We start from the raw sequence: 21,547 nt of genomic DNA, 5'->3' as shown, positions 1-21,547 counted from the left end.
AATTAGGGTTATAATCATACTTTGGCTTTTTTAAGGCCCATTTAATCAATAAACAAGCCTTACACTTCTTTCCAAATGCCACACCCCATCAAGACCCTTTTGTGCATTTTAACAACCGGAGAAAGAACTTAAGACTCTGCTGGGGCTGAACTGACAAATCCAAACCTCACAAGTGAGTGACACGGGGCTGGCGGAAGAGCTCAGCTCTTGCAACACCCAACCCCATCCCATAACTTAGCCCATTTAACGCTGCTCCCTCCCCGGTTGCAATCCCAGGCGCGACTGTGCGCTGCGGGCACATGTGCTCTTGGCTCGCTACGCTTGTTCTTCTCACAGCCGGCCAAAAAAAACCCCAGCCAGACCCTGTGATGGGAGACAGATGCAGAACCACTCCCAACATCCTGCTCTGCCTCACGCGCTGTCTACCACATCACCACCTAAATTGCTTCCAGCATCATCCTCGCTGCTGATGAGGTGCAAAGCAGACGCAACACAGCCAGATCTCCCCGTGCCAGCTGGAAAGAGGTGAGCTTTGGTGTAGAGCAACACGCTCGATTCGAACGGGCGCCATCAGTCAAATCTAACACCAGAAGTTCTGAATACCTCTTTAAGACACGGGAATCATTCGGGCCTTTAATTTATCCTCAATGCTGCATAACATTACCCATTACCTTTACAGCAGTAGATAGGAATTTCCAGGTTGACCAGGAAATTGCTTGAACAGATGCCAACACATCCTAGAGTAAGTGGATAAGAAAGCCGACGTCCATCCCCACCTTGTGCTGTGTGCCATCTGTAAACTCACATACCACCTACCCCACCACACCGAGGCCAACATGAAGATGTCAAAGCCAAAAAAAATGTATGGGTTTGGGGCATGTGTTCAAAAAGTCAAACGGTAGAAAGAAGGTTGTGGGCTCTTCTTCCGAGGAAAGGCAACAGGAGGTACTTTGGGACCAATGTGAGCTGGAGAACAGGGCTGGCCCTGGCTCCTGGGTTAGTGGTGGGATGGCAGGGAGGTTTCTCATGAAGGTCTGCTTCAAGTGAGGAACATCACATGCCAACAGTAGATAGGAAACAGGCATGGAAGACAGCAGGGAACCTGAGAGGCAGATTTTGACTGCTTACAATGGGGCTGCAACGCAGAGAAGAGACTGGGCCTGGGCCAAGACCCTCTGCAACCTTTGGTCCCTGAGGTAAATTTTGGTTACAACCTCCCCAACTAGCTGTGCAATTGGGTTGAAAGCCTGTTAGGAAGCCACTGGATTTTCCAGCTCTTCTGGCACTGAACTGCAGCAGGAGGAAGTTGAGCTGCAAAAAGACACTGTGGGCAACTGTGATGCTCAGCACCAACAGGAATCAGAGTTGGTGTGCTCAGAGCTGTGGTGGCACCCTGCACATCCAGCCACCATGCACAGGACCTTATGGAAGAGCATGTCTTACGCTGAGGTCAGCCAACAGGGATTTGCATGCAGAAGTTGCAGCAGCTGCACTGGACTGGACAACGGGATGAAGCTGGATGAAGTTTTCCAAGAGGAGGTGTCAGAGCACACTAGAACACACAGGACATGATTTCAGTGCTGTTTGTAAGGACTTGGCCACTTTTGCAGAGGCTGAATTTCTGTTCCTGACCAGTCCCACACTGTCATGTGCCTTGTCTGATCTATTCACCTGTACATCATCTATATATAGATGTATAGATGTAGTATAAAAAGATGTAGTATAGGTAGATGCAGTATAACAAGGATATTGAGCTACTGGAGAGTGTCCAGAACAGGGTCATGAAGTTGGTGAAGGGTTTGAAGGGGAAGTCATCTGAGGAGCGGCTGAAGTCACTGAATTTGTTGAGCCTGGAGAAGAGGAGACTGAGGGGAGAGCTCATGGTGGCTACAGCTTCCTCACATGGGGAGGAGGAGGGACAGACACCGAACACTTCTCTTTAGTGACCAGTGACAGAACCTGAGGGAATAGCAGGAAGATGTGCCAGGGAAGGTTCAGGTTGGACAGGAGGAAAAGGTTCTTCACCCAGAGGGTGCTGGACACTGAACAGGCTCCCCAGGGAGGTGTCACGGCCCCAACCTGACAGTGTTCAAGAAGAGACTGGACAACGTCCTCAGACACACGGTGTGAACTGTGGGGTTGTCCTGTGCAGGGACAGGAGTTGGACTCGATGATCCTTGTGGTTCCCTTCCAACTCAGGACATTCCATGACTCTGTGATGTGCTTCAAGCATCAGCTACTTCAGCTGCTGCACCACTGGATCCAGCTGTGCTGATTAAGAGTTTATATACCTTCCAAAATGGGGCTTGGCTGACCAGGACTATGAAGAAACAGAAAAGGATTTATAATTAGTTTAGCTCACATGTCTATTCTGGGGTGCTCAGGAGTAGGACGATGGTGTAAGTGACTTTGAAACACTGCACAGAGAGGCAGTATCTACCTCTGCACTGTTTCTTCTGTGCCATCCTCATAGTAAGTCACCCAGTGCCACACAAAAGAATTAAAGTGGTACCTCTGGCTTAGCTGGATGTCAATGCAGAACAAAAAAAAACATTGACATGCCTACTTATTTATTGTTTTATCTGCATTTCTGAACACACACACACACACAAGCAATAATACAAGGCACAGATTATCTGTAATCCACTGACAGCTATTGATCCACGAGGCTACCAACAAACTAGAACAATACATATGTCTTATTCAATGTGCAAACATTTGCCCATGATAGCATTGGCAGCGAGAAGACCCAGATAAATTTTGTGACTAACACAGTAGTGTGAATAAGACATCAAGGCTCTTTCTACAGGTCCTTAAGCTGAGTTACTGAGGAACAAGGTATTTTCTCTGTAAATTACTTGCTGCTATAATTCATGGATAAAGAACAAAAAAAGAAATCCACTGTTTGAGACCAATAATGGCCCAATCCTTTCCTCTGAGATGTCCCCAGATAGAGTTCTTCAGAACATCAGGAGAGCTGTTCTGCTGCTAAGCAACAGGCAGACTCCCAGATAGGTGATAATTTCACCAAACAGAGGAGTGCCAAAGGTAAAACATGGGCAAACGCAGCAGTAGATACTTCTCCCCCACTTATTTTTTTTCCACACCCAGCAAGTTCATTCAGATTTGACAGCCAGCAGGTGGTGTTTCAGACTTTCAGCCACGTCTCCAAGCGAATGGAAACAGAAGTCCAATGCATTCATTCCCATGCCACTAACACCTAGACCTAAGGAGAGTTTCTTCACTTGATGGGAATGAGATGCTTCTTTGCACGCCAAAGCCCAAAATTAGAGGGCAGCCTCACCAGTTTCTTGGAGCTGACGTGCTCTAAGGAAGCATTTAACTCTTGATGCTGGGTTAGATTTTCCTTCCCTTGCCATCTGATTTTCTTTTTACACACAGACACAGCCCTGTGTGTGAAGGCAGAATGAACCATGGTGAGACAGCAACAAAACAAGTTGCCTGTGTGCATTCACACATGCTTCTGTGTGTCTCCTCTGCAGCCATCTCACATGCCAAGGAAAACGCCTTTAATCCAGAACATAACACATGGTCATAATCTATACAAGTCCATATGCACAAGTGGCATGACTGAAGTTTCTTTCAGCTGCTTCAACCTGGGACTTTTCCCCTTCAAAGTGCAGGAGAACTGCAACTTTCCGGAGAGCACCACGAAATCAACAGTCACCTAGAGCCATATCACAGAAAACTCACATTCCATGAATGTAACATATCCATGTGGAGTATAAAATATTCCTTGAGCATAAAACCAGGTACAGGGCTGAGCATCCAGAGCTTCCATCCATACCTTTGGAAAAAGGGATGTTTGCAGACTTGTTTGGGAAGTGAAGGTTTTGTTTCCTTTCACAGGAGCTTGGGATTTACCTATTTGTGTAACTCAGAGAAGAGTCAACTCTTTGCAACATCACTTCCAAAAAGTGGGTAATCCAAAAGTTTAAACTGAATCTGGTGGTTGTGCTGTGAGTCCTTCACAATGGTTCAAGCCACATTTCCCTGTTTCCTCTGCTGCTTGGCTTATAGAGTCATTGAGGTGCAAGAACTCTGTTTTCTTGAGATCAGCTAATATTTTTTAATCAACTGCAGAATCACCAGAAACATGAAAACTGGTCTCTCTCTAGACACTTGCTTCAAGTTAGGCAAGTTTCCTTTTACATTATGGCTTAAGCAAATGCTCAAGAGTGGTACCCATGTGAAAATAAATGCTAAGCCTGATTCCCCACTATGTGATTGTCCGTTGCTCTGTCTTAGCCTTGTCTTACCATGGATGTGGTACAGATAGCTTACTGTTGGACAATATGGACGTGAGAGAAAAGGTAGATACCTTTTAAGGACCTGAATCAGAACTGCTACTGAAATAGCAAACTAGTCTATGTCACTTCATGCTGGTTTTCAGTGTTGTGCTATACCCAACACAGAGCTAGTTCATTGGTTGTCATTAGTTGAGGAGAAGGAAATCCATCACACATTTTTGGTTATGTGGCCTCCCTTTGTATAAGGCAGAAGTTCATTATAATACATAAAAGAAAGTATCTTGTCAAGAAGTCAAAAGCAGTTTATCTTGATCTTGGAGCTCCTACACTCAACAAGGAAGCAGAAAATTGTACACTTAGCATCCACTTGTAAAAAGCTCCAGTGCGCAGTGCAACCAGCAAACACCTCCTGACCCATGACAGAAATTGTCCCTGAATCACAGGGGTCATTGCATTCCTAATTTTGCATCCTCTTCTCTTGTTAAAGAAGTGTCAGCTCTTCAGAACAAAGGCATTGTGATAATGTTCCCATCTGAGACTGTGATAACTCACCAAAAAAAGCCTAAAGAAGCAGTTAATGAATTTTTGGCATATGTGAAGTCACAGCCAGTAGCAAGAATATTTGAATTTTGTAATTTAGAGAGTCTGATAGGAAGGCTGTTAGATCTTCTGTATTACTCAAGTTTCAGATCCCAAACATCTCAAATCTATATTAAGCTTCTTGTCTGACAGCACAGGTCTGGAAGTGCCACTTGCTGGTGAAATTTCCTCGCGTTCTCTTTGTTCGAAGTTATTAGCACGAATGAACAGCAATCCGTAGGGCTACTCAGACAGACTGTTGATATCTTTGCTTTCAGCAGCAATTTCTTTTGACTCTGAAAGAAACGTTGTACTTGATCCTCTCTGCTCGAGACTTCTGGCTAGAAATAGTTCCTTCACAGTACATGGAATATTTTCTTCCTATTAAGTCTCTGTTTCACCTACCTCAGAATATTGCCTTGCTTTTCTAACTAGAATTTGCAAACTCCTTCATAAACAGGTGTTTTGGATTCTCTCCTCCTGTCTTTGTATTTTTTATTTTCCTGGAGGTAAGTTTGGTGTAACCTCTGCTGAGCTTTTGTAGCTTTTCGGAAAGTGGCACTGAATGCCTTGAGACACGCAGAAACACCCCTGTAAGCTCATACCATTGCAGAGTCCATCTCTTAAGAATTAGCAGGACAAGGTAGAATTTAAGTCTGTAAAAGCCTGGTGTCCTGAGCTGGAATTTTGCCTGAATTGAGGGACCTGGTGCGATTCAGTCAATGGTCCTCGACAACACCAAAGTCAGCCTGGAAAATGCCCCTTCATTTTTTAATCTGTAGTTGCGTTTCCTTAACAAATTCATAACCACCTCACCACATGAGAAGTAAAACACACAGAGGACCAGATGATGCTTAGCAACCATATTTCCTGTTTATTCACAGGGAAAGAGAAAGACAACAGGGAAAGAGGGCTGTAAATGACCCAGGCACCCATGTTCTTCATGCAGCATCTAAAGCAGTTCATTTCCCGGATGGAAAACCTTCCCTACCTGTAATGCTGCAGAAAATAAAGCAACTGAGATGGTGTTGAGCTGCAAGTGGAACAGTGTGTAAATCAGGGCCAAGGAGAGGTTTTGCTTTGCAAAGGAATGTCTACATCTCACCTAGAGAACTGTATATAACACATGATCCGTGACCCTGTCTCAGATACTCTGCATTTACCCTGGGGGGATAGAGCTTTGGAGAATGACACAGAGTGTTTGGAAATTCCTGGGTATTGGTATGAGGGAAAGTAAAGGAAATGAGAGTTTATTTTGACTGCAAGAGGCAGTTGGGAGGCAGTGATCTAATTCCTACCTTTGGAAACTATGAAAAGGCTTGAAATTCCTCCTAGCAAACTGCTGCACACTGGGAAAACATTGCAAAGGTAGAAGTGTGCAATGTGAATGCTGGTGAAACTTCCACTGGAGGGATAATAAACATATGGACCATATTATCAAGGAGATTGGGCATGAATGAGATCAAGAGGGAACAGGTGAAAAAAACAACCAAGCTGGGACACCAGCAGTTCTTCTTTCTCCAGGGACGGGCCACACAGCCTTACATAAATGTTTTGCTCAGCCTTTCAAAGGCATTTCAGAGCTTTCCTGCCAGCTTGAATTTTAAGCATGATTTGCAACGGTGCTTCCCCCACCCACATGTAAGGGAAGAAAAACCCTTGCCAGTGGATTTTACGTCTAGTGCCGGATGAAAAGAGAGGCTCTTTGCAGGCTGAGGCTCGAGCTGCCCAGAAGAAGATCTGAAAGCCAAGTTAGACCCTGCTGACTCTGACTTAGCATTGAAAATTTGGCTTGAGAGATGAAAGGGTAGCCAAATCTTTAGATGTTTACTTCACAGAGGAGAGAACCATCCAACACAACACACAGGATTACAGTCAGCTCTCGGGGGAAACAGGCAATCAAGAAGAGCTTATTCTGCATCAGGACACCTGGGAATTTGGAGAGCAGAAGAGAGACAAAGAGAAAAGTAGCTGGTGGAGAAACATCTCCCTGGGAGCCTGAATCAACAGTGGAGTCTGGCACAGAGCTCCTGGGATTCTCCACTGTGTATCTCAGCTCAAGTGGGACCCCTGGGAGAAGAAGAGCTGAGACTGGTACCACGGGATGCGTGTGAAGAGCATCCTCCAACAGCACCAGGGTTTGCTGCTGGGGACCGAGCCCCACGCTGCTGCCGGCTGGCTCGCCTCCAGAAACCCGTTGGCCAATTCAGAGCCTGCTAACAGCCTGCTGACATGGGAATAAGAAACTAATGAGGCCTTAACTCCTGTATAACTACAGGCCAGGGTTTGGCTCAGAGCGTAGCTTGGAGCCTGGCCAGGCTACACGGGAAATCACCGCCCGCATTCGGAGGAGGAGGAGGATAGCGATCGAGTAGCATGGTGACACAGCTCCATTTAATGGTGGAGAAGTCCTCTTTGCCACCTCCAGGTATCGGGGCATCAGCATCACCCCCTTGAGCATCTCTTTGCTGTGCCTGCATTAAAACTGCAAGCCTCGTAGTGCCATTTCGTGTTTTTTCTGAATTTCTCTCCATTTTTGTCATTTTACAGCATGGCAATGAAGTAGCAGCAATTTTTGTAGCAGCAATTTTCATTTTGAAACAGGTAAAGGAAAAGCAGTTACTGCAGAGACACCAGTAAAGTCCCACTTTAGCACAGAAAGCAAAGCAAAAGGCCTGATTTTGCCCTTAAAACAGCACTTGGCTTGTTCTGCTGAGTGCAAGGCAAGAGCCAGTGTGGTGTGACTGTAATCTGCTGTATCTTTACCATCAATCACATTTTAATGAAATTCCAGGCACACGTTAATAATGAATGGATGAATTAACTCTGAGGAATCATCTGATGATGCTTCCACCGGGCTGTGATATTTACAGGCTAACATCACATGAGGTTACTTTCTGGACATGTATAGGGAAAACTGAACTGAAATATTTGCACCAAGACACAAATCTGCAAAGGTCCTTATGTGCCTGCATTTCAGTTAAGCTGGAGTTTGAGAAGCCAGAAAATACAGTGGCTGACAGAAAACACACCTACCTGCCCAGGCATCTCAACATTCACAGGCAACAGAGTCATAGAATCATAGAATGCTATGGACTGGAAGGGACCTCAAAAGCTCATCCAGTCCAATCCCCCCACCGGAGCAGGAACATCCAGATGAGGTTACACAGGAAGGTGTCCAGGTGGGTTTGAATGTCTGCAGAGAAGGAGACTCCACAACCTCCCTGGGCAGCCTGGACCAGGCTCTGGCACCCTCACTGAGAAGAAGTTTCTTCTCAAGTTTAAGTGGAATCTCTTGTGTTCCAGCTTAAACCCATTACCCGTTGTCCTACCATTGTTTGTCACCCTGAAGAGCCTGGCTCCATCCTCCTGACACTCACCCTTTGTGTATTTGTAAACATTAATGAGGTCACCCCTCAGTCTCCTCTTCTCCAAGCTAAAGAGACCCAGCTCCCTCAGTCTTTCCTCATAAGGGAGGTGCTCCACTCCCTTAATCATTGCGATAAATACCCTTAAATTTTCACCAGCAAGTTTCACCAGAGACATTGCCCCTTGGGGCTGTTAGTATTTGCAATAGCATCCCCAAACTGTGCTGTCTTTTGCCTAAATTCTCAAAAAGGCCTGTTATGGCCAACATGGGGAGAGAAGCCCTAAGCTAGCTGAAGAAAAGATGAACTATCACCTTTCCAAGACAGACAGATCTCTATAGTGTTCATTCATGTACCAAGAGAGCTTCATTTTCCAAACAAGCAATGCAGGGGATCTAATGTTTCCTTTCAGTTGTGAATTATGTCAGGCTCCCGGCAGTCAGAGCAGACATCAAGAGTTTGTTGTTAGGACAAGCATCAGAAATACCCTATAGCCCACCAGCTGCATTCCCTGTAAGTGTGACCCACCACTAACATGACTTAAAATCCCACTTTAACAAACGTTAGGTTCTCACTCTGGAGATTCCCAGCTCATTTCCCACCACAGCAGCCAAAAGAGTGGTTGCTATAGCTGATAAAATTAATTTGGCTGGATCTGCAAGTATCACAGCATAGGATGTTTTCTCCATTTGGCCTGGGCATGCTTGTCCATGTGAAGATTTCAGGAACAACCTCCTTTGCAAAGCTCAGGACTCATCTTCTGTTTGATTTAAGTGCTGGGACTTTCCAGTGCACAGTTATTAAACATGTCTGTTATTCAGAAAAAAAAAAAAAGGATTACTTAAAAGCTTGGAGACTGGTGGCTTTGGTGGACATCAGTTGCACTTCAGTTCCTTATGAGATGGTTGGCCAAGGCAACCAAAAAATACCTGCTACACCCAAGTGGTTTACTTGAATTCACCCCTCCCTTCTCCACAGATCTGTTGACCACATATCTCTGTAAACAGAGAGAGAAATCCATGGTTTTTGAGGCTGAGGTGTGAGTTTGCTCTGATCATTCTCACACCAGTGTTAAACCTCCATGTCTCCATCAGCCACCAGGCACCATCGCAGTGCAACTCCTCTCCTGACACAAGACTTTGCTCCATCATGACATGACTTCTTCATGCTTCACTGCAGAGGAGCATTGTATGGAGGCTTCTCTGCCCTTTGACACTGGTCCTCACCAAGGTGTTCCCCAGGTCCCCATATACCCTCACCCACTCCTCTCTCAGCAGGATGCTGTGCAGAAGACATCCCGATCCCCCAGATGTATTTATGACCATACAAGCCTCCAAACCCACAACATCCACCCCTTAGAGCAGTTCCAAAACCAGAGGCGTGTAACACCCAATTTCTTACAGCACACTGCCAACTCTCTTCAACACCCTTCGATTTTATGGGCAAAACCTGCATTATGCAAAAGGGACCCATCACTTCTGGCTCAGACACGTTGATCAGAAACAGCTCTCTCCTCCAACTCACAGCACTGCTGGAACACGAAGAGACCAGACTGCTTCTCCATCACATTTTCCCTTTATCATAAGCTTGCCATTTGTGTCCCTCCACCTCCATCTTAATATCCTCAATCCCTTCCTCTCCACTGGCTTTCTTTTTTCCCTCAGCAGCCTGTTGACATGCCTCTTGAACTTATTTATAGTCTCATTTATAGCACGGCTTCAGCCACCTCACTTGTTAACCTATTCCATATGTTTATTCCTCTTTGTGTGAAAAAGGGCCGCGCAAGCTCTCCTTTATCCCCAGGGCCTTTAATTTTCAGATGGTGCCCCCAGTGGCCCTGGCCCTCTCATGAGACCTGCTTTTTGCTCCAGCAAACAAAAGAGCAGCTCAGAAATGGTCCAGGGTGTTGAGATGTGCCAGCTCTGTGCCAGCTCTAACAAAGGTTTTAACAGCACTCAGTAAGTCCCTCAGGAGCTCCCAGAAGCACAGTGTATTCTGGCTGCTCTTCTAAGAGGCCCATCCATCTCTGTCCCTCTGCTCGTTTCTTTACAGCTCTGCAAGGTTTTCATTTTTTTCTTTATTTTTAGGGCTATTTCTACAGGTTTCACGAGCCTATTCCTCTTACTCGGAATAGCTTGCAAGTGCACTCTGATGCTTCCACAAATCTTCCTCAGGAGTTTGTAGCTCCTGAATCCTCCACAACCACCTGAGCCTCTGCAGCACCAACGTGTAAAACAGCTGCAGGATCTTGAACCCCTGGGTCCTTCTCACCACATTTTGGGGTCCACAGTGCAGACATCTACCTTTGCAGATGACCTCTACCAGGTTTTCTGCCTGGTTTTGAACAGAGATGAACTCAAAGCCATGAGCAACTGCAGGTTGTTTGAAGACTTGTCCACTGAACCGGCAGGCTGTTATTGCTTGTAATTATTGCTGGGATCCTGTGCCTGGCAAATGTCAGATTAACAAGAGTCAGAATTAATTAAATTCTGTTTAAAATCTTTATCAGTTAAATGGGTGAGAGGGTTAAGTGCACTCTCAGTAAGTTTGCAGAAGACACCAAATTGGGTGGGAGTGTTGATCTGCTGGAGGGCAGGATGGCCATATAGAGGGATCTGGACCGGCTGGATTGTTGAGCTGAGGTCAATTGTCTGAGGTTTAACAAGGCCAAGTGCCGGGTCCTGCACTTGGGTCACACCAACCCCAGGCAGCTCTACAGGCTGGGGAAGAGTGGCTGGAAAATCTCTGGTGGAAAAGGACCTGGGGGTGTTGGTGACAGTGGCTGAACATGAGCCAGCATGTGCCCAGGTGGCCAAGAGGCCACCAGCATCCTGGCTGGTACCAGCACTGGTGTGGCCAACAGGACCAGGGCAGTGACCGTCCCTGTGCTGGGACCTGGGGAAGCCCAACCTTGAATCCTGGGGGCAATTTTGGGCCCCTCGTGCCAAGAAAGGGCTTGAGGTGCTGGAGTGAGTTGAGAGAAGGGATCGGAGCTGGGGAAGGGGCTGGAGCACAAGTGTGATGGGAGCGACTGAGGGACCTGGGGGGTTCAGCTGGAGAACAGGAGCTGAGGGGAGACCTTCTGATCTCTGAACTGACTGAAAGGAGGTTGGAGCCAGGGGGGTCGGGCTCTGCTCCCAAAGAACAAGCGATGAGATGAACTCAAATCCATGAGCAACTGCAGGTTGTTTGAAGACTTGTCCACTGAACTGGCAGGCTGTTATTGCTTGGTAATTATTACTGGGGTCCTGGCAAATATCAGATTAACAAGAGTCATGAATAACCAGCAGAAAGCTGGTACAAGCTGTGTAGCGGGTTTTGCTCCAAAGATCATCCTGATGGGATGAAAGTGTATGAGGTTTATCTGTATCCAGAGGGATGCAGAGACTGGGAAGCAGCTCTCACGGGCAATTGATCCTTGTTTTTTCCTCACTGAGTCTTCAGCACTGTTTTCAAATTCTGTTCTTAACTTCTCCCATCCTCTGTTGGATCATCCCCGGGGCTGCTGTGATCCAGCCTCCTAACCCACTCTGAAGCCACCACTTACTTCTGGTGTCCCACAGCAGATCAGTTCCCCCAGCACACTTTCTCCCTGCCCAGATCTCAGGGACCAGCTTCCCAGAAGCAGGGAGGTTTGGATGGGATTTCCTACAGCTGCATCTGCAAGTGCCTGAACCTCCAGGACCATCCAAGGTGAAAGATGAGCAATCTCCAAGCACCACCATTCAAATGAGTGTCAGAATTTCATGCAACAAGTTGGGCCACTATTTTATGGAAGAAATTTTTGTATGATGAGGGTGGTGAGCAGAGAGGTGGTGGATGAACCATCCCTGGAGACATCCCAGGCCAGGCTGGACGGGGCTCTGAGCAACCTGATCTGGGTGAAGATGTCCCTGCTCATGGCAGGGGTGGCACTGGATGAGCTTTGAAGGTCCCTTCCAACACAAACCATTCTGTGATTTGCCCAGCTCCCCATTTCACTTGACTTGTCAACAGAGGTGGTTGTTAAACCTCTCACATTTGTTCTTCATGCCTGGGGGGTCAGTGGCTGTGTGGCAGGGTTGATTTGCACACAGGGCCCCATTAAAAGGCCACCATGGAGGTATATCTGTCCTTCCCACCTTGTCTGCAAGCCCAGCTGCAGCCAGGCAGAGCTCTGCTCTGCAAAGCAGCCCCTGATGTGCCATAAATGTGTGAAATAAGGGCTTTCCTAGGGGACCGTCAGTGATTGCAGCCAACAGTGTGAGCCCAAGGTGCAACGTGGGAGACACAACAGGTCCATGTTCAGCATCAGGGCAGCTTTAGAGGCAAGCAAGCTAATACAGTGTGGGATCTCTCCTTATTGATTTCTGCTCTTTATTCTCAGTTCTCTCCCCAGCCAGCAGCAATAACTTATCCTGCAAAACCCTGGCCAGAGACTGCCAGCACCTGCTTTCCTTCTTAGCAGCTTTTTCCAGACCTCTGCATGTGGCATTTTGGTTTTCCTCCTCCTGACTCACAAGGAATATGTTGCTGGGGCTTTTCCTAGCACCTCCTTGTAGTTTACATTCTGCATGCCCTAAAGCCACGCTGTTGTAAACCCCAGCATCTTGCAGCCGGCCTCTCCTCCCCTAACTGCTCCAGCAGCTGCTCTCTCTTTTCTCTTTTATCATGCCAGCCTTTGTTCCTTTCAATGCACAACTGTGAAACACCCTGCGCTGTTCCAGCCTCGTAGCATGCCTTCCCCATCGATCGCCGAGGCCTTCAGAGCGGTCTGTGAGCAATCCCCTGTTCTTCTCTAATTTTCCAAGAGGAAATCACAGAATCACAGAATGTCAGGGATTGGAAGGGACCTCGAAAGCTCACCCAGTCCAATCCCTCCCCCAGAGCAGGAACACCCAGATGAGGTTACACAGGAAGACGTCCAAGCAGGTCTTAGATGCCTCCAGAGTAGGAGACTCCATAACCTCCCTGGGATCCTCTCCTCTTTTTCCAAGAGACAGGTTTTCAATAGTGAACTGCATAGTCACGGTGTTTCTTATGCAAAACGAACCACCAAACAACTCCCTCCACCCCCAAAAAATATACAGAAACTATAAAAGTTACTTCGGCCACCGGAAAGCATCAAAACAGGCACATGTTCCCTCTGCTTTCTTTTTCTCCACTTTTTTTTCAGGTCAGCCTTCACACAGGAAATATCCTCAGGCTGACAGTGGCATCTCTAAGGCAATTCAAGAGTCTCCCCTGGGACACCGCAGGAGTCTCATTATTTTATATTCTCCCAGACAGAATACTAAATTTGGGGAAAAGCCTGCCCCGGCCTTAGTAATAAAAAAGGAAACTTCCCAAATTGCTCTCTGGAGCCCTTGGGTTCCTGTTTCATTACCTCGACATGAGCAGTCTCAGGTGTCTTTTTTAATCTCTGTTGATCAACAGGGGCAAGGCTCAGCAAGTATCTGGCCAAAAGGCTCATTCAATATTATAAGCAAGACTTAACATGAGCACAGGAAAGGGAATATATACACTCTGCAAATTCACTTCACCTTTTCTGTTGTAAAACATGCTGGATTTTAATGATTTCTGTTTAGCAGGAACCTTAGATTAGCTTTAAAGCATTTAGCAGTAATTTTTTTTCTTTTTTTTTTCCACTATGAAAGAACAAAAAAACCCCACAGCTCTGCAAGTTGTAAGTCAGAAAGCAGACAAGGTTGCAGTGCCTCATTTTTCTGGAAAACCACAGTGCCAGCAAGGCTAGAAAGAGATCGTTCAGATACAAGGAGGGGGGGAAAAATCAGATCCAAATATATCTGCAGATAAATATTTTACACTCTTTGTGAATAGCTGGGTGGGATCAGCCGGAGAGCCCTGTGCTGTGCAAGGCTGCCACCTCCTGGGGTGGGCAGCCCCCAAGCCAAGGCATCCACCAGCGATTGGGTTGGATTTGATATTTCAGCCCCAGAAATAATCACCTTGCTGGGAAGGCAAACTGATTCCTCCATCTCCAGCTTTTACGGAGAGTGAAGAGGTTTTCTAAGAAGTTGGTCTGGAGTTCAAATGCACAGGTGGGGAGTAGAGTGGGCAATCATTTTGGTTAGAAGAGACCCTCAAGGTCATCAAGTCCAACTGTTAACCCAACCCCAGCACCACCCCATGTCCTTAAGAACCTCATCTACATGTCTGTTCAACCCCTCCAGGGATGGTGACTCCACCACTGCCCTGGGCAGCCTGTTCCAATGCCCCACAGCCCTTTTTGGGAAGAAATTGTTCCCAAGATCCAACCTCAACTTCCACTGGCACAACTTGAGGCCAAGCTCATCTTCATCAGGCAAGCTGCTTGTTTCCTCATCTATTTCAGCTGCTGTTCTTTTATTGCAATTGCATTTCCTGCCCCTCCCTTTCCCCTCCTGTTACAGCTCCACCAACTGACATCTTTGTCCCTTCCACCAGAGCCTCCTGATGGCACCACAGAAGTGGATATCAAGGGTGTGGCAGGTTTTGCTGAGTGAGCAATGGTCTATGGTGTGGCACGGAATGACCTTACAACCCTTGAAGTTATAAGGAAGGTATGCATTTATTTACAACACCAGACACACGGGGAATCATTTCACCTAATGCATGTGTAAAATTACAGTAGCTGTGAGTTTGGTTAAAAGCAGCAAAGTGTTACATATTCATGAAAGTTTTAGGAACACCTACACATATTCATAACCTGTCCCCGAGAAGGCGGTTCATATTACAATGAGTTCCGGGAGACCATTTCCATAGTCTCCACCTCTGGCTCCTCCTGGTTGCAGCTGCACAGTGATCGTGACCCCGGGTCCTCTTTCTCTGTACACGGTCACCTTTGGTTCAGTGTGATGAGTTGGTTAGGTCTCAGACTGATGAGTTGGTTAAAACTGGCGTATCTCCTGTCCTGTGCCCAAGTTTCTGTTATCTAGTTCACCCAAGGATGCACCAAGGATGCACCCAAGGATTATTACTTTTGCGTCAGTGAGGTCCTGTTTTTCGTACAGTGAGTTACACAGAGCTAAGCAAGGCTAGGCAATAGTGACGTGGGTTAAAGGGTTAGCTCTCTAAGTGTCTTTAGTGATGTGGGGTAGGGTTAGTTCTTTAAGTGTTAGTTATTAAGTGTCAATAAATTAGTTGTCAATTCCCTGTATCAATGGGAGTAAGGACATGAGAGGTGATGGCGCATTAGCTGACATGACCACATAGCCCATGGTGTCCTCCGGCAGCCTTGACTCTGTCTCTGTGACTCAGAACATCTCTGTGCTGGAGGAGGATGGCTGCGGGCATTGAACTAGATGATCTCCAGACGTCCCTCCAACCCCAACCTTTCTGTGATTGCTCACAAGGATGGGACCAGTCTGGGCCCCTTTGACACAGTCATTACCTTGGCAGAGGGCAACTTGGGTGCTGGTCTGTTTTAGGAGATTAAAGACATTGTTTTAGTGCAGAAGCAGAATCACAGAATCCCACAGAATGGTTGGGGTTGAAGAGAGCTCTGGAGATCATCCAGTCCAACCCACTTGCTAAAGCAGGGTCACCAAAGCAGATCACACAGGAACGTGTCCAGCTGCATTTGAATGTCTCCAGAAGAGAAGACTCCACAACCCCTCTGGGCAGCCTGGTCCAGGCTTTGGCACCTCACAGTAAAGAGGTTTCTCCTCATGTTTAGATGGAACCTCCTGTGCTTCAGCCTGTGCCTATTGCCTGCTTTGCACATAGACAAACATTAAAGGGTGAAGATCTTCCCTTGACCTTGTTAGTACAGAATACCCAAGTTCAAGACCAGAAGAGGACTGTTTGGTCAACTAGCCCAAATCCTCCCATATGTCATAGGCACATTGCCTTTCCACACACTGTAGATGAAGGTGCTGAAAGCTTGTGTTAGGAGGTTGTAATCAACTAGATCCCTTGCTGCAAAGAACAGAAAAGCTTGTAGGCTCCAAATGTCCTAATAAATTGGGGAAATGCCTGAGTTGCTCACTTGTGGGCTGCTGGCTGCTGCCAGAGTCTCTGACACAGGCACAACCTGAATGGGATGCTGCAAGAAGCCAACCTAGAAGCAGTAGCATGAAATGTCCCCCACATCCTGCAAATAAATTTCTGCCTCCTTCCAAGGAGCTTTACTTACCAGACCCCCATAATCACTCCAAAACTGCTAGCAGCAATCTGGGTTTCAGAGAGAAGAATTAAAAACAAATTAGAGGTAATGAGCTCTCAAATTGCTTCTGAATCCACTGTGTGGCTGAGAGTTTGGGTGGATTTGGATAATCAAATCAAGCGAGGGCCCAGGGCATGCAGAAGGGTGACATGGAGTTTAAGAACATTTTCAAGCTTCCCATTGAATTTTAGATGTGATGCAACTGCCCTTTCTCATTGAAAACAGTAGCAAAAAACTATCTCAAAGCCAAAGACAGGAACCAGACTCAGGATGAATAAGTGCTGTCTCCCTCCATAGGAACTGTGCCAGCACAGCACTAATTGATTTCTGTTATTAGTTACTTCTATTATTCTAGAATAGTTATATGAAGTTATTCTTCTGTTATTAGTTACTCCAGATCTAAACGGTTGCAGAGGATCTCCAGAAAGAGAGACAAGGCGATGGGAGCAAAGGGGTTTTTCAGTTCTCTCTGTCCTTTTCTGCATAGTAGCCCTACACTGATTGTCAAGGTTTATGAGAGTGATTTGGAGGACTTAGGACAGATTTTCAGAATGGGGAGATGTGCCCCACACCACAGACGGCGCCCCCAGGGCTGGGGCCGTATTTGGCCATTCAAACACACATCAGCGTGGACACCCTGCACCAAAACCACATCGGTTCAGTTCTGAATGTCAAAGGACAACGTGGTGGGGCATATCTTGCTTGTTAGCAGACGGCTAAAGCTTATCTGTATAAATTAATTTACTAATCAAGATCAACAGTTTATGTGTTTTGGAAGGTGAAAACAGCAGAAATCAGTATTTAGAAGCAGGGCAGGATGAACCCTAAGCCACTTAGCACAAACTTGTTTACAATGCACTACTAATCCCCTCCTATCCTGTCTTCATTAACCTCATGTACACGGTACCTGTGCTACTGATAACACAGGGGTGTTTGGGAAGCAGATTTCAGACAGCCCCCGCTCCCTCACCGAGGGAGCCCATCCAACTATGTTTTAAAGCAGGTTTTATATCTCATTGGAAGTTTTTCGAGCCCTAAACTTTCAGGGAAATAAAGCAAGCCGCTCCCCTGGGAAACGCGGTCTTTGCCAGCATCTCCAGCGGTCACCTCTGTGTGGAATGTCCTGATACAGACAGGTGTGAGTCAATTCCTGCTGCAGCCTCCTAGGTTTGGGTTGCCATCCCAAGGAAAATGCATGTATGGCTGGCTGCCTTAGCAATGCCAGAGCAAAGAAAAGCAGATTACCTCCAGGACTTAATCTTCCTACTTCCCATTTTCCGCTTTTAAAACTAATCTTCCCACTCACTGGGATGGGGGCACCAGGGCTTTATGCTCCCTGCAGTCTGGGCAAGGATTTTGTGCATCCAGTCCTCTGGCAGACGTATGGCACCTTCCCTGTGTGGGCCAGGATTAACACAAAGCAGTTAACTTAACTAGCAACATATGTCTGCGTCTTTTTTCCCACTGCTATTTAGTCTCTCTTATCCACTGGCCATGCAAGTCTCCCATAATCACTGCAGAGTAATTATGTGATTATTCCGGCCCTCTAAATTACAGCTGCAGCTTGGACCCTAGCAATTGCAGGTGACACAGCAAGGCTGACTTTCTCTACTGTTAGTTAATTACAATTACACAGAAAAAAAAATAAAACAAAAAGAAACAATCACACACTAATAATAATAAAACAACCTGCCAGAAAACGCAACTTCTGCTGAGAATTTTCACCTCCATCTTTCTCATCGCAAGGAAGATTATAGAGGGAGCCATTAATAAGGTGGCAATTTATGTTAATTTATCAGCACCTAAGCCCAAGAGCCTTAATAAAACTAGCTAAAGGAAATTTATGATAAACAAAGGCAATTATGTTTTTGCTGTTATTACAGTGGCCTTTCAAATTCTGTTGTGCTGGGTATTATTGTCTAACCAGCTCGGGCAAGGAGGAGGAGGATCAGGCATGCAGAAGGAGGTCTCCAGAAGGCTGAAGGCAATATCAGGTGGAGTGTTCAGGTCCTCATCAGATCTTCTCTTGCAAGTCCTGCACACCCAGCAAACCACATGGCTTAAAACCCCTCAAAATTAGTAGAAATTAGGCTTTTGCAAGGGAGGAGATGGACTGCAACGAGACCCAATTTTCAGTCCTTCTCCTTGCCTTTAGGACCCTTTCCTGAGTGTGGTTTTCCTCTGGTGTCAGAGTCTTTCCAATGTCATTGAGCTGGGGCTGAGATCTCACCGCAGGGAAGGGAGAGGAACAAAGTTTTTAGGATAACTGAAAGTGTAGAGGTAAAAGCACATTCTCCAAAAAGTCACAGGCCGCTTTCTTCCCGCCCCCCCTTTTTAATAGCAGTTGGCATTTCTGATGAGAATTGCCAAAGCGTAAGTGGCTTCACGACTGGTGAAAAAAAGGGTAAAATATTTGACATCCACAGGTTTGGTTTTTTTTTTTGATTGCCTCACTGATTGTTGCCTGAGTGCAAAATGTCCATGAATGTTCTTCCTGAAACATCAAAATCTGGAGAGTTTCAGCCAGCTGTGTGGCAGGCTGGAGTGCCCTGATCTTCCCTTCCCCTGCATGCCAATGTCCCCACTTGGGGAATGAAAATTAAAGAGGAGGGAACATATCTTCTCCAAGGACCTTGTTAAGAGGCTACAGGCAGACTCCATTAGAGGTGGAGAAGATGCAGTTTTACTCCAATGATGATCTAAACACCATCTCTGGAGGGGTTTAAAAGACACGTAGATGAGGTTCTTAGGGACATGGTTTAGTGACAGTGTTGTGTTAACGGGTGGACTTGATGATCTTAATGGTTTCTTCCAACCAAAATGATTCTATAATTACATGATTCTAACCTCCACTAAAAGCTGAGAGACTCCCGAGGACCCCTGATAACATCTGGACTCTGATGCAGAACCCCACACTCCTCTGCCTGGGTTGAGCTGGGCACACAGAGTGTCAGATGCTTCATGGATGTAAATCCTCATCATCTGTGGGATTTGATCAAGCGTTTCTGTCTGGTCTCTGCTTTCTTCCTTCCTATTCAAGCTGATCACCCTGTGCCGCAATATTACTGAAAGCAGGTCCTCTATCACACTTGAATTTATCTACAAGGCACATCATGCTGCCCAGTCACTCCTGGGTTCTTTAAGGGCTCACAAAGGGACAATGAACTGGAAGTGCGGCCCAATCTGTAAGTGTAATGGATGGCATCAGCAAATTCAGAGCCACGTTTGGGACTGAAATACTGTAAAAGGCCATTTTAAGAAAGAAATAGCGTTGGGTCAAGTGCTTTATGGTGGTAAAGAGCAGAGCCCTGAAGAATAGCAAACATCTATATGTACAAATAGCTGTGGGTCACTTACGTTTTCCCCACAGTGAGTCAAAGAGACAGTGTTACGGTTTTGCAATGTGACATCACAGGGCGATAAAAATCAAAGGAAAGGGAGAAAAAAAAAATCTAGTGATGAATTGCAAAATAAACTGGCTTTCCAGCAACCCAATAAAGGGAGAAGAATATCCTCCATTTCCAGTGCGAAGATAGAGAATGGCAAAGATGCACTTTACAATCCATTCTGCTGGTAGAGTATGTGGGTCTACTGACATTAATTTTACACATTCCCTTCTCTTCCCTCAATAGAAAATTGAGCAAACCACTATGATCTAAGAAATGATAGCCCGACAGACTTGCACTACAGGCAACCTTCATCAAACGTTAGCCTCTTGGCTGCACTGCAGAGCAGTCAGTTTTCAATCCGTTTTAGAAGATCCTTATTCTATCCTTTGCTGTTTATGATCAGAATATTTTGCCTGTTTCCATAAAAGCCCTCTGCCAAACTTCCTATTCAAGTGGAAATAGCAGGAGTTTTCCAGTAGTATTTGGAAAATGCTCGTTAAAGTTCAGAGGGACTCTCGCTATTGGCATCATGTTTTAAAAAGAGATTAGAATTGATTTTGCTAAACCACACTTCTGAAAAATAAAAGAGAAAATTCTTCAGCTACTCTTCTAATCTGTCTTTGTTTGCTTTGTACTAATTTGTAAAGTGTTTATGTCTGAATTCATGTTAAGGACAAGCAACCGCAGCAGTTAATAATTTCATGTATATACCACATTTGAGCTATGGAGTTCAAGGACCTGAGGAAATGGAAGAACATCAAAGTGATCCATCCAGCCAAAGATAACATGACTCACTGGTGCAAATGGGAATGAAAATCAAGTCTTCTGGTTTGCCAGAACTCCTGTGATTTATTGGCAATATCTCCACAGGAGGTTGCAGCCAAACAAGAGTGCTAGGTATTCATGAGATGACCAAGTGGTTCAGAAATGCTCCTGGCCTTATAACAGGATGAGAAGGGAGCGTGGAAACACCAAACACCTCCAAGGCTTTACCTACACTAAAGAATTAAACATTTTCTGGACAGAGGCCAAGCCCTGCTTGTATTTACAGTCTAGGAGGATGCTGCATCCCTCTTATAGCCATGACACAGCAGTGTAAGTGTCCATCCAAGCTGTGGGTATTCCAGCTTCTGCTCTGCCTCAGTCTAAATCCGAGTGCCATGATGGCTTTTTTTAGACGTCTGGGTATTTTTATATTTGCTATCTGGACGTAACGTCATTTCTCCCCACTTCACCTGGCAAAGAATGGCTACAATAGCTGAAACACAGAAAGCCAGGAGTTATCAAGAGGGATGACCTGGTGGTGGTCTCTGCTGCAAAGACAACACCGTGTAAAAGAGAAATGTTTGCTGAAGCAGAGCCTGGGCTCTGGGCGTCTCGTCTCTCCATCATCTCCCTCAGTGCAGGGCTACAGACTGACCCACGCTTTTGCTCCGGCCAGGTGACAAGATGCTTCCACATCATGGTGCAACCTCAGTGAGAGGCACTGAGACCACTAGCCATGGGACAACGGACAGTAACATCCATGAATCCAAATGCAAACCCCAAACATGAGCCTCTCTCTTTCTGGAGGGGTGACCCAGTCACCGCATGGTGGAGGTAGGGACCCTCCACTCCTCCAGCCCTGCTCAGCGAGGAGCAAAACAGTGTAAGGGAGATATACAACATCCACATCATCACTCAACCTCAGCTCATGCTCACTATCCTTAATGTCAGGGAGCTTTAGGCCAGACATAGATGCTAGGAGAGCATTAAGTGGCAAAAAATAAGTTTGTGAAGGGCATGGCTACCTCC

Source organism: Columba livia, chromosome 1 (genome assembly GCF_036013475.1).
Source record: "Columba livia isolate bColLiv1 breed racing homer chromosome 1, bColLiv1.pat.W.v2, whole genome shotgun sequence".
NCBI lineage: Eukaryota > Metazoa > Chordata > Aves > Columbiformes > Columbidae > Columba > Columba livia.
The sequence above is the reverse complement of the archived record's forward strand: the minus strand, read 5'-3'. Positions refer to the sequence as shown.